We start from the raw sequence: 14,535 nt of genomic DNA on the forward strand, positions 1-14,535 counted from the left end.
TTACTGCTTTTAATATTCTTTCTTTATTTTGTGCGTTTGGTGTTTTGACAATTATGTGACGGGAGGTGTTTCTTTTCTGGTCCAATCTATTTGGAGTTCTGTAGGCTTCTTGTATGTCTATGGGTATCTCTTTTTTTAGGTTAGGGAAGTTTTCTTCTATGATTTTGTTGAAGATATTTACTGGTCCTTTGAGCTGGGAGTCTTCACTCTCTTCTATACCTATTATCCTTAGGTTTGATCTTCTCATTGAGTCCTGGATTTCCTGTATGTTTTGGACCAGTAGCTTTTTCCGCTTTACATTATCTTTGACAGTTGAGTCAATGATTTCTATGGAATCTTCTGCTCCTGAGATTCTCTCTTCCATCTCTTGTATTCTGTTGGTGAAGCTTGTATCTACAGCTCCTTGTCTCTTCTTTTGGTTTTCTATATCCAGGGTTGTTTCCATGTGTTCTTTCTTGATTGCTTCTATTTCCATTTTTAATTCCTTCAACTGTTTGATTGTGTTTTCCTGGAATTCTTTCAGGGATTTTTGCGATTCCTCTCTGTAGGCTTCTACTTGTTTATTAATGTTTTCCTGTGTTTCCCTAAGTGTGTTCATGTCTTTCTTGACGTCCTCCAGCATCATGATCAAATATGATTTTGAAACTAGATCTTGCTTTTCTGGTGTGTTTGGATAATCTATGTTTGTTTTGGTGGGAGAATTGGGCTCCGATGATGGCATGTAGTCTTGGTTTCTGTTGCTTGGGATCCTGCGCTTGCCTCTCGCCATCAGATTATCTCTTGTGTTACTTTGTTCTGCTATTTCTGACAGTGGCTAGACTGTCCTATAAGCCTGTGTGTCAGGAGTGCTGTAGACCTGTTTTCCTCTCTTTCAGTCAGTTATGGGGACAGTGTGTTCTGCTTTCGGGCGTGTAGTTTTTCCTCTCTACAGGTCTTCAGGTGTTCCTGTGGGCCTGTGTCTTGAGTTCACCAGGCAGCTTTCTTGCAGCAGAAAATTTGGTCTTACCTGTGGTCCCGAGGCTCAGGTTCGCTCGTGGGGTGCTGCCCAGGGCTCTCTGCAGCGGCAGCAACCAGGAAGACCTGTGCCGCCCCTTCCGGGAGCTTCAGTGCACCAGGGTTCCAGATGGTCTTTGGCTTTTTCCTCTGGTGTCCGAGATGTGTGTGCAGGGAGCAGTCTCTTCTGGTTTCCCAGGCTTGTCTGCCTCTCTGAAGGTTTAGCTCTCCCTCCCACGGGATTTGGGTGCAGAGAACTGTTTATCTGGTCTGTTTCTTTCAGGTTCCGGCGGTGTCTCAGGCAGGTGTCCTGCCGCTCCTGGTGAAATGGAGTCTTAAGAGAAGACGACCAACAACCTATGCAGTGGTGTGATTTGGACATGGAAAGTCCTTCACACGGGCCTGTTTTGCATCCTTGTTACCCTGGTAGGTGAATCCTACCTGGAGGAAACCCAATACTGGTGTTGTGCCTTTCCCCTGATCCCTGTTGGGTTCTCTGTTTCTTACTCTGCCATGATGTAAGCACCGACTCTGAGCCTCTGGGCTGTTCTGTTTTGTTGTTGTTGTTGTTGTTGTTGTTGTTGTTGTTGTTGTTGTTGATGATGATGATGATGATGATTATGATGATGATGATGCTTTTTTCCATCCAGGACAGAGTAAGTCTGCTGAAACTGTAAGTTAAGTATTTCTTCTTGGAAATTATTCTGTGAGATATTTTGGTCACAAGAATTCAAAATTAATTGGTGTCAATATCTAGAGAGCAACTGCCAGAAAGAACAAAAGGTGACTTCCCTGGCTCTCAGCTCAGCGCCACCCTCCAACTTTATGATAAGCATTTAAGAAGTATTGAATAGCATCACATGCATCCCATATACATGGTGACCTTGTGGTACCCCTGAAGGTCCCATAAATGGAAGAATGTGATAAAAATGTATTTGAGCAGATGAGTGGTTCAACATTACTAACAATCATTTAAATAATTCTTGTAACTCATTAGGTTTTTGTCATTAGATTTTGATAGCCTAGATTCATTTTTAATGCCAAGATTTTTAAAAATTTGACTCATTTGTTGTATGCGTGTTGGTATTTTCCCTGCATGCATACCTGTGAACCACATGCATGAGTTATAGACAGTTGCACAATGTGGGTATTTAGAATCAAGTCTAAGTGTTATGGAAGTGCAGCTTGTGGTCTGAACCCCTAATTTTTAATGCACAAAGACCTGCTTATCAGAAAGTTCCTATACATGATATATATATTTCTTTTAGAAGGATTGCAATACTTATAAATAATATAAAGAAGATATATATGGTTTTGTTGCCCAAAATTAGAAAACTCCTAGTAGATTAGGAACAAAATGCTAGTTCTGTGATTTCTCTAATCTTGCATTGTGCTAAGATTATATGTGATTGTAAATTATGAAAATATCATATACTATCACCTTATAAATAGATAATATTCATAATAAAATAAAGTAAGTATAAACATGCCTAATCTCAATAGATCTTCAAACAGCATTTGAAAAAAAAAATCTATGTAAGCATTTCTTAACTAAAAGCATAAGAATAATGTGTGGCATTTAATTCTACTCATTAGTTTTTATTCATGAAATTCATTATAATTTAAATTTTTGTCTTCATCTGTAGATCCTCAATATTTTATTAAGGAAATTAAAATATACTAAAAGTCATTACATGTGGATTTGTTCTTCAGATCTTTTCCTAGGCTGTTCTTTCTGAAAAAACAGTAAGCTAGATTAGATGTATGAATGATTGTGTAAAATGGTCCAGTTTGTTACTTCATCTCTCTCTCTCTCTCTCTCTCTCTCTCTCTCTCTCTCTCTCACACACACACACACACACACACACACACACACAAACATACACTCTCTCACTCTCTCTCTCTTTCTCTGTCTCCTTTCTGTTTCTTTGTCTCTGTTTCTTTCTCCTTTCTGTCTCTCTGTCTCTGTCTGTCTCTCTCTCACTGTGTAATTACATATATAAATTTTATGTTCTGCTAGGAGCTATCTGCTCATATACAATATTATATTTTGCATTCAACAAAATGTCCACCCATAATCAAATAGTAAAAGGTTTTCTGGGAAAAGGGATAACAGCACTTAGAGACAGTGCTTTCCTTGCTCTTATTTTGCCTACAGTATAAATCATGGCTGCATACAACATCAACTTGGGAGAATTATTCTCTGTAAGTCATGAGATGGTAACATAAAGATCCTCCACATGAAAAGAGAGATCATGATCTTAAATTCTAATGGAACTTTTTCTGAAACAAATATTACCATACTGGTTGACTAGTATATGTAGAAAAACTAAAGTATGCTTTCCACGTTAAATTAGTGATGTATAAAGCACAGCTCCTTGACCTGTGCTTTGTTCTGTGGCTATGTATGTAAATTATACCCAATATTTTAATGCTCAGTGCTTTGAGGATGTTTTTCTAGCACTTCTATTTTAGACACGTTTTGAAGATGTAGGGGGGGAGAGGGAGAGAGAGAGAGAGAGAGAGAGAGAGAGAGAGAGAGAGAGAGAGAGACTATGCTTGAGTGAGTCTGATATTTTCTTCCTTAGTCCAAGATGTTTTAAACGGCCAGAACATTTCTGAATTGTCAAAATGGATTGGGAACAATTACACTGAGTGAAAACTATGTTAAGTGCCATGTCAACTCAATGGCTAAGGCCATCTATTTAACCCCAAAGTACCTCTGTGGCCAGCATCATGCTGAGAGAACAAAGAGGCCCCAGTATTTATCTGAACAACTCTTGATGTTGTGTTGAGGAGAGGTAGGACCAGAGGCCTGCTAGGATCATGTAGATAAAACAAGCAGTCCTGAGCTTTTGTTCCTGTCAGGATCAAATTTGGTAAGGGTAGCAATGGATGGCCACTTTGACAGCTGCATAAAGCTGTGGTCAAATGTTCCAAACACTGAAATGTGGAATGCCTTGCTTACTGTATCCAGCACACAGCTTGTAAAAGATGAACCATTCATACCCTGGGTTCCCTGTAATTCCTCATCTAATGAACTTTACTGACCGCTTTTCTGCTTCTTCATTTGAGTGGCATGTGAGGAACTGTGGTGTTAGTATACCTGTTGACTTCAGTCATGGGCCTCATCACCCCTGTCGACCCCAGCTTTTGATTCTCTTATTTTGTATTCCTGCCCTTTCCCCTCAGAATCTCAGCATGAGAATAGGAAGAAACTCCTGGTCAGGTGGAATGGTGACCTGTGGCTACAGCTTCTATTTCTGTGTCCTCCTGTGCTCTTCATTCCTCTCAGCGTTATTTCTTCTTTTGTAAAATATAAATAAAAAGAATGATCAACAAATACATAGTCAGAGACTCTCAATTTATGATATACTTTTAATCACTGTTGTTGTTTCAACATTGAAAGGAAACATTGGAATATTAATAGCATTGCCTCGTGAATGCCATCAAATAATTCTTACTTAAACATATTTTCCCATAATATCCACAAGTATTCCTCTACACAGATCAAAGACAAAGAGAAAAGTATATGTGTGTACTGATAATTGATTGCATATGAAACATTATTCATCCTTCCATATGCTCATACTGAAAATGTAGCAGACACTGTGACGGACATTTGGGGTGGGACACATACATTTTGTATCATGTAAGTCGATGTTTTACATTTTTCTTTTATCCAAGCAGTGAAATTTTTACTTAATTTAAGTGGGTAGGAGTCACCCACATTCTATGTCTCAACACATTCGTCGCAATTCATTTCCTGTCACTCTTGGTCTGTCTCCCATGTTAACACCAAAATAAAGATTTTCATTGTAGCAAAATAAATTATATGTAGCTGGAAAGACGGCTCAGTTGTTAAGAGCACATAGTATTCATAAAGTTATCAGCACCCAGGTGGGGTTGCTCATACCTGTCTATTAACAACAGTGCCCCCTTCTGGACTCAGTGGGCACTGCACATATATGAACACAATTTTATTCATTCATTCATTCATTCATTCATTCATTCATTCATTGGAGAGAAAACTGTTTATTAATTTTACAGGTTCCAGTCCATCATTGGAGAAACTCAGGGCAGGAATTCAAGGCAGGATCTTGAAGCAGAAATAGTACACGAGGAAGGCTTACTTGCTCCAGTTGATTTCTCATTACCTTTCTTCTTTTTTTTCCCCCCCTTTTTTCTTTTAGTGGATATTTTCTTTATTTACATTTCAAATGTTATCCCCTTTCCCAGTTTCCACTCCAGAAACCCTCTATCCCATCCTCTCTCCTCCTGCTTCTACAATGCTTCCCCACCTACTCCCTCCAACCTCCTGGCCCTGGCATTCCCTACACTGGGGCAGCCTTCACAGGACCAAGGGCCTCTACTCCCACTGACGCCGAACAAGGCCATCCTTGGCTATATATGCAACTGGAGCCATCAGTTGCTCCATGTGTACTCTTTGGTTGGTGGTTTAATCCCTGGGAGCTCTGAGGGATCTGGTTGGTTGATATTGTTGTTCTTCCTATGGGGTTGCAAACTCCTTCAGCTCCTTCTGTCCTTTCTCTTAACTCCTCCACTGGGGACCACTCTGTTCTCAGTTCAAAGGTTGACTGTGAATATCCATCTCTGTTTTTGTCAGACTCTGGCAGAGCCTCTCAGGTGACAGCTATATCAGGCTCCTGTCAGCACACACTTCTTGGCATCCACAATAGTGTTTAGTTTTGGTGAGTTTATCTATATGGATTTCCAAATGGAGCATTCTTGGATGGCCTTTCCTTCAGTCTCTTTTCTACATTTTGTTTCTGCGTTTCCTTTTATGAATATTTTTGCTCCCCCTTCTAAGAAGGACTGAAGCAACCACACTTTGGTCTTCCTTTTTCTTGAGCTTCATGTGGTCTGTAAATGGTATCTTGGGTATTCCAAACTTTTGGGCTAATATCCACTTATCAGTGAGTGCATATTTGTGATTGGGTTACCTTACTTAGTGTGATAATTTCTAGTTCCATTCATTTCCCTAAGAATTTCATGTAGCCATTGTTTTTAATAGCTGACTAGTATTCCATTTCATAAAGTGTGTACCACATTTTCAATATCCATTCCTCTGTTGAAGGACATCTGTGTTCTTTCCAGCTTCTGGCTATTATTAATAAGGCTGCTATGAACATAGTGGAACACTTTTTAAAAGTAAGAAAATATATTTAAAGTTTAAATACTTTTATATTAAAATCAGGCTGTGTGTGAGGCCAATAGACAACTTAAGAAATATATGTATATATGAGCATTTGCATATATATTCAAACACATGCCATATGTATGTCTGTATGTATGTCTGTGCTTATGAACAATACATGACTTATTTCAATAACTTGCTGTGGAATTGAGGTTTTTGGTGATTGGAGTATTTAGAAAACATAGGAAAAAAAATTGTACAGCCAAGGCAAGTCAATATTTAGTTTTAGATTATTTTTTACAAGTGGCAAAAGATCATAGGGTTAGTAATATGTTTTTAAGATGGACTAGTAAAAAAACTGATCTAACTGTTACAGGATGATCTAACTGTCAGTGATTAGGAAAAGTCAACAATGAGAAGCAAATGGTAGAAAATTGGTTAGACGTAATGAGTACCCAATGACAATAGACTTGTGACTATTAAATGACCAACTAGAGGCGGTGCACATGATGTCAGCAGGGTCAGGATTTTAACTATGCAACAAGTTTGAAGCCAGCCTGAGCTACATGAGAAAAAAACCATTCATGATTAAATTATATGATCAAGACATGTTCTGTGCACCATACTTCAAGACAGATATATATCCAGTTAGTCAAAGCTATCATGAAGTCAGTCTTTGGTGAATGTCTCCAAGGGAATCAGCCTTCCTCACCAGAAAGCAGATGACTCCTCCAAATACTTTTTCTGGAAGTTTCCTGGAAATGCGTAGGTCTCATCTGTCTATCTTTATATTCTAAGTAGCAATTTGTGTTGCCTGTGTCCTAATTCCTTCCCATCTAAAAAAATAATTTACATCTTTACTAATGACAAACATGCTAGATAATTCTTAGTAAGCTGTCTTTTTCATTCACTGGAATATCTCTCAATCATACTGCCTGTTTTAGATGGCAGGTAAGCTGTGGATAGGAAGCTTGTAGTCAAAGTAAGTGGACCTAAAACATTCTCACTTGATGGTTTTGTTATGCTGAGGGATCGATCACAGGACACAATGTTCATATGGATTTCAGTGAATGATATATAGATATGTTTCTCTTCACACATGTACTTGAAACCCAGGGATGGAGCTCAGGTTGTCAGGTTTGAGAAAAAGCTCCTTTATCCTTGGTGCCATCTCACCAGGCTTTAAATTTTACGTTAAGAGCTTCAGAAATTAAAATACTATTGATCAGAGGAAACGCTGTGGAGATCTGCTTAATTCATAGAGGAGGCTCTTCTATCTCATAGTGAGGGAGAACTTCAAGAATCCATCTGGTCTCCAAAACTAGTGGACACATCCAATACTGTGGCCTACCTTTAAAATGATTGTTTATGTGAATTTATAAATACCTGTCATGTGTCATTTATAAATACTAGTCATGTGTCAATCAGTGTAATTCTTAACCCTCCGAATAAAGTCAGCTCAGATTGAGGTAATACTTAGCAGTTGGAAATCTGGTGTTCAAATCTTTAAACATGCTGAGCATGGCTTCTCCTACCAATATGGCACATTTCACTTCCTGCAGTTGGAAACACAAAACTAGAGAGGATAGACATCATTATTCCTTGGAATTGTTTTGGAAATTTAATGAGCAGAGGAACAGCAAAGTACCTCACATATTTAACTCTCTTGTTTGTAGTTTTCCTTTTACAAGCTCTCACTGTTGTAAATCATATTTTAATTATCAATGATATATTTATTGTTTTTACTCAGCTGTATCTTAAATAGAGCTCTGTAAGTTCACTTGTCTTTAGAGTCTCTTTATTATCCATGCTTATTAAATAAGAACATGTATTTATGTGCTCCCAGAGTGTTGTGTAAATCTGTGTGTACTAGATATATATGTAAATCAATTATTGCATGAATTTAAAGGAATGCTGTGCTTCATGAATTGCTCTGTAGATAGCTATCTTAAAATCTATCCTCATCTGTAAATTTATATCAGTATAAAGAGGAAGACTGCTCAATAGGTTTTTGTTTTAAATTTATATCTCAGTATCTCTCCACTGAAGTTTAATATAGAATTGCCTAGAATTTTTCTCTGGGATGCTTTGTTCTTCATTCATGGTTTCTTAAATTTGTGCACTTTTTTTGTGATGTCCTACGACTCAAACCCAGGACCCTATACATGCTAGACTAGCACTCTCTCTCTGAGCTGCATCCTAAGCCCATACCTAGGATGTTGAAAGAACACAAACATTACTGAGCATTTCCAGTGTGTTGAGAGTACACAACATATCAGGTTTGGATTTGGACATTTCCTAAGTCACACTCCCGTCTTCAGTGTGTTCCCGCTCAAGGGAAGAGGGAACGCACATCTACACTAATGTGAGAGCATGCGCTAGTATATGCTTCTCTCATGTACTCAACCATAAACACACACTCGTGCACACTCACAGGCAGAACAAGAACGTTTACTGTGTTTATAACTGTAATGAAAATCAGCCAATGTATTCTGATCATCATTTCCATTTTCTAGCTCCACCAAGATATCCTCCCACCTTCTCTCCCACCTTTCCACCCACCTAACTACATGCCTTTTCTCTCTTACTCTTTACAAAACAAAACAGGCAAACAAGTGAATGAACAAAAAGTCCACAGTGAACCCAAACACAAAGAAAAGAAAGCAAACCACAAGTGTCTTACAGAGACACATACACTAAACAATCCATAAAACACGAAATCGGAAACCATAATGTAAAATTAGGAGGCCACTAAGACAAAACAAAGCAACATGAGATAACAAGTCTACAAAAATAACAATGATTTAGTTATGGGTTGAGCATTGTCTCACCCTGTTGCCTTGAGACATGAGTTCATATCTCATAATTTAGGTTGTAAGATCTAAGTACTGGCGTCTAGCAGGTAGAGTTGAGGGATTCCAATACTGTCCTGCAATGACCGGGACACCCCCCAAAGGGAATAATCCATGTTTCAAGTGGCTGAGGGTCACTGGTGGCTGATTGGAGAGCCTGGAGGTACATGGTTATTCACAGCAGACCACACTTTACTACCATTAACATTGTGTGACTTTCAGTGACACAAAATACCCTTTCATCTTGCTTTTCTTGTCATGCAGCAAATAAGCAAGTGTGCTCAGAGCTCATCGAGATTTATTTAACTTTGTTTATGAGATAAAGTCAACAAGACGAAAGTTAAATAGCGTGCTTAAGCTCAAATTTGAGGGTAAAGTCTATATAACACATTGATGTCCAAGCAGACTCTAAGGAGCTAAGTTTCCTTCCCAGGTCACAGGGACCTGAGTATGATATACACATCACATTCTATCTATACAAATGTCTGTCTATAGACATTTCCACAAACTACCCTGGTGCTGCTGTTAAGAATGGGGCAGAGCAGAGACCAGAAGCCGTCTTAGAGGTTAAGAGCCCTATGCTTTATCTGCTTTGTCACCTTGTGCAGAGCATAGAATATGCCAAATACAAAAACATCTTCATTCTAATTCACTTTCTTTGCTTGAAATGTTTTCTTATTTTATGCATATGGGTATTTTACCCACATGTATGTTTGGGCACAGAGTGTATGCATGATGCCCTCAGAGGCTAGAAGAGGATTCTAGATCCTCTGGATCTGAACTGAGAGATGCTTGTTAGATGCCATGTGGATGATGAGAATCAAACCAAGGTCACCTGGAAGAACAGATAATGCTCTTAAGTCCTGGTATATATATATATATAGCTAGACCCTCACTTCATCTTCTTGATACATGCATTTGTGTGTGTGTGTCTGTGTGTGTGTGTGTGTGTATTTGTGTCTGTCTGTACGTATATATGTGCATTTGTTTTTAGATGCTGGAATACTGATGTTTTCTGTGACTCTCATACCAAGATATTTTCAATACATATTAACTCCTTGCATTTGCTTCAGGATACTATTATTTTGTTGTTATGAAAAGGCCCAGCTCTCATTTTAAGCACTCTTTCTAAATGCAATACTCAAAACTAGAATTCTAGAATTGTTGGGGGTCATTGTGTACCTGAGTTGGCTCCTAATGGCTAAATTCACATGGTGAAAAAAACAGAGGTCAAAGCCTGAAACTACTGCCTTGGATATGTACTCACTGATAAGTGGATATTAGTCAAAAATCACATAATACCCACGATACCTATGAGCATTGAGAACTCCTAGAAAATCCCCAAGACCTGAAATGGAAGAGACTTCCAAGACTCAATGTGGGTGACCTTAGCCACAGTGTCCAATGGTGGGGATATGGAACCTGAACCACTTACAGTAGTTAGAGCTCCCAGCAGAGGGATGGTGACACCAACTCGCCTCCAGAATTTTTGACCCCAAATTGTTCCTGTTTCAAAGAAATGCAGGGGCAAAATGGAGTAGAGTCTTAAAAATGTCAGAGAGTGACTGGCCCAACTTCAGATACCTCATCCCATGGTTGCACACCAAACCCTGACACTCTTACTGATGCTATGTTGTACTTGCAGCCATGAACCTACCTAGAATGATTGTCCTCTGAGAGGCTCTACCAGCAACTGACTGAGGCAAATACTCACAAACATTGGACTAAGGTCAGGACCGCTATGGAAGAGTTAGGGAAAACACTGAAGGAACTGAAGCATGGCAGCACCATAGGAAGACCAACAGCATTAACTAACCTGGATCCCTGGGAGTTGCAAGAGACCAAGCCATCGACCAAAGACCATACACAGGCTGGTATTAGCCCGGAGCACATATGCAGCAGAAGACTGCCTTGTCTGGCCTCAGTGGAAGAGGATGCGTCTAATTCTGTTGAGATTTGATGCCCCAAAGAGGGAGGATGATCAGGACAGGGTATCTTCCCAGAGGTGAAGGGGAGGGGGAATGGAGGGAAGAACTCTTAGGTAAGGTACTAGAACAAGAGCAGCATTTGGGATGTAAATAAATAAAGTAATTTTTTAAAATGATATATTCTTATTCTGAGTCTTTTGCACAGCTGCCTGTTTCTACTAGAACACCTGACAGTTCAAGTGATTCCTTGCTTTATGTTAAATGGAGTTTGTGTTGAATGAAGTCCCCTACTCATAGCGAAAATTATTCCAAATAACATCTCTGTAAAAGACTAAAAATCATAATTTGTGTTGGCAATATAGCTAGGTAGGTAAATGTGCTTGTCTCTGAGCCTGCCAACCCGAGTTAGGATCCTGCAGTTCTTATGGTGGCATGATTAAGCCAACTCCTATACCCCATTTGATACATAAATTTGATTACTTAGCTTGCTAATGTCTAGTTTTTTTTGAGTTCTTTATATACAATGTCTTTAGGTATTAGCTCTCTATCAGACATGAAATTGGTTAAAGTCTTTTCCCATTCTGAAAGCTGCTATCGACAGTATCCTTTGCCTTACAGAAGCTTCTTAAGTTTTATGAGGTTCCATTTATTAATTGTTGATCTTAGTGTCTATGCTATCAGCGTTCTGTTTGGAAAATTGTCTCCTGTGCCAATGAGTTCAAGGCTATTCTCTAATTTCTTTTTCTTTCTTTTTTACTGGCTAATTAATTTATTTACATTTCAAATATTGTGCCCTCCTGGTCTCCCTTTCAACCCGCCATCCCATCCCCTCTCCACTTTACCTCTAGGAGGGTGCTCTTCCACCCACCCACCCACCTACTCCAGTCTCACCGCTCTAGCATCCCCCTATGCTGGGGCATCAAGCCTTCACAGGACCAACGACCACCCCTCTCATTGATAGGGCAAAACTTCGTTACATATGTAGCTGGAGCCATGGGTCCCTCCAAGTATACTCTTTGATTGGTTGTGTAGCCCCCTGGGAACTAGGGGTTCTGGTTAGTTGATACTGTTTTTCTTTTTATGGAGTTGCAATCCCCTTCAGCTTTTTTTCAATCCTTCCCCCAAGTCTTCCATTTCTATTATGTTCAGTGTGTCTGGTTTTGTTTGGAAGTCTTTAATCCACATAGACTTGAATATTTTTGCAGGGTGGTTAATATGGATCTATTTGCATTCATTACCATGCAGACAACCTGTTAGTCCAAGCACCATTTGTTGAAAATGCTTCCTATATTTTATTGTTTGTTTCTGGCTTCTTTATCAAAAAATCAGGTGCTCATAGGTATATAGATTTATTTCTGGGTCTTTGATTCAATTCCACTGACTACTCTGTTTGCTTTCATGCCAATACCACATAGTGTTTACTACTATAGCTCTATAGTACAGCTCAAAATCAGGAATGGTAATACCGCCAACAATTTTTTAATGTTTAGAAAACTTTTAGCTATGCTGAGTGTCTTGTTTTTCCCATATGAAATTTAGTATTGTCTTTTCAAGGTTTTTAAAGAATCATGTTGAACTTTTGATAGGGACTGTATCAAATCTGTAGATTGATTTTGGTAGGATGGCTACCTTTACTCCATTCTGCCCATCACGAACATAGATCTTTCCGTCTCCTGAGATCTTCTTCAATTTCTTCTTTAAAACCTTGAAATTTCTATCATACAAGTCTCTAATTTGCTTGATTAGAGCAAATACACATTAAAAATAATCCTCAATATTTAATAATGTTTGTGGCTATTGTGAAGAGTAGTGGTGTTTCCCTGATTTCCTTCTTAGTCTGTTTACCATTTGTACTAAGGAGGGTTACTTATTTTTTGGAGTTAACCCTGTATCCAGCCACTTTGCTGACAGTGTTTATCAGTCATAGGAGTGCCTTGGTAAAAATTTTAGGGTTGCTTTTGTATATTATCATATCATCTTCAAATAATACTTTGATTCCTTGATTTTCAATTTGTAGAATGTTGGTCTACTTCATTTGTCTTATTGCTTTGGCTAAGATTTTCAGCACTGCAACGGATAGTTATGAAAAGACTGACAGCCTTGTCTTTTTCCTGATTATAGTGGAATTATTCCATTTCATTTGATACTGGTTATAGGTATGCTGTAAGTTGCCTTTATTGTGGTTAGGCATGTCCCTTCTATTCCTAATCTCTCTTAAGACTTTTATCATGAAGTGGCATTAAATGTTTGTCAAAGACATTTTCGGTATCTAATGAAATGATCAAGTATTTTTTCTTTCAGTTTGTTTATATAGTAGAATACATTTGCTGATTTTTTTTTTTCCGGAGCTGGGGACCCAACCCAGAGCCTTGCGTTTGCTAGGCAAGCGCTCTATCACTGAGCTAAATCTCCAACCCCCTGATTTTTTTATATATTGAATCTTCCCTACATCTCTGGGATGAAGCCTACTTGATAGTTTTTATCTGTTTTTGGATTCAGTTTGGGAGTATTTTGTTGAATATTTTTTGCATTATGCTCAGGGAAATTGGTCTGCAGTTCTTTTTTCTTGAATCTTTGTTGGATTGGGTGTCAGGGTGACTGTGGACTCAAAACAAATTTAGCAATGTTCCTTCTGTTCCTATTTTGAGAAAAATTTGAGGAGTTTTGCATTAGCATTTCTCGGAAACTCTGGAAGAATTTCATGCTAAAACCTTCTGGCCCTGGATATTGGGGGGGTGGATTATAATGACTGCTTATATTTCCTTGGGTATTATAGTTATATTTAAATTGTCTGTCTGATCTTGATTTAACTTTGGTACATTATATCTTTCATAAAAAACGCAAAATTATTAGATTTTACAAATTTGTGGAGCACAAGTTTTTAAAGTATGACATAATAATTATTTGGATTTTCTTGGTGTCTCTTGTTACATCACCCTTTTTCCTTCTGATTTTGTTAAACTGGATATTCTTTCTCTGACTTTTAGCTAGTTTGTATAAGTGTTTATATTGTTCATTTCTTCAAACAACCAATTTTTTTTGTTGTACTGCTTCTTTATATTATAATTCTTGTTTCAACTTTATTGATTTCTTCCTCAGTTGATTATATCCTGCCATGTATTCCTCTTGGATGAGCTAGCTTCTTTTTATTCTCAAGCTTTCTCATGTGCTGTATAGCTACTAGTATAAGATATCTCCAAATTTTTATGTACCTACTTGTCATGAACTTTTATCTTAGCATTGCTTTCATTGTGTCCCATATATATGGTATTTTGTGAATTCATTTCAATTGAATTTTAGGAATTTTTAAAGTTTCATCTTATTTCTGTCTTGATTCAGTAGTCATTGAATAGATAGTTGTTCATGTTCATGAGTTTGGCAGCATTTCTTCTTTTTATTGTTGAAACCCAGTTTAATCCATGGTAGTCTGTTGAGAATTGCATAATGACTGAGTTTGTGGTCAATTTTGGAGAAAGTTCCATGAGGTGCTGAGAAGACAACATATATATATATATATATATATATATATATATATATATATATATGTCTTTAGGTGAAATGTTCTACAGATATCTCTTAGGACCTTTTGATTTATAACGTGATC

At 38.1% G+C, this 14,535-nt stretch overlaps 1 long non-coding RNA gene across 1 annotated transcript; it reads left to right on the forward strand.

The window, feature by feature from the left end:
* Window positions 1–467: 467 nt before the first annotated feature.
* On the forward strand, window positions 468–11,077 carry LOC134482780 (uncharacterized). Its single transcript, XR_010059326.1, has 2 exons — window positions 468–1,419; window positions 10,649–11,077. It is a non-coding gene; the product is annotated as an uncharacterized LOC134482780 (long non-coding RNA).
* The last annotated feature ends 3,458 nt before the right edge of the window (window positions 11,078–14,535 follow it).

The sequence above is a fragment of the Rattus norvegicus genome, chromosome 17 (genome assembly GCF_036323735.1).
Source record: "Rattus norvegicus strain BN/NHsdMcwi chromosome 17, GRCr8, whole genome shotgun sequence".
Lineage (NCBI taxonomy): Eukaryota > Metazoa > Chordata > Mammalia > Rodentia > Muridae > Rattus > Rattus norvegicus.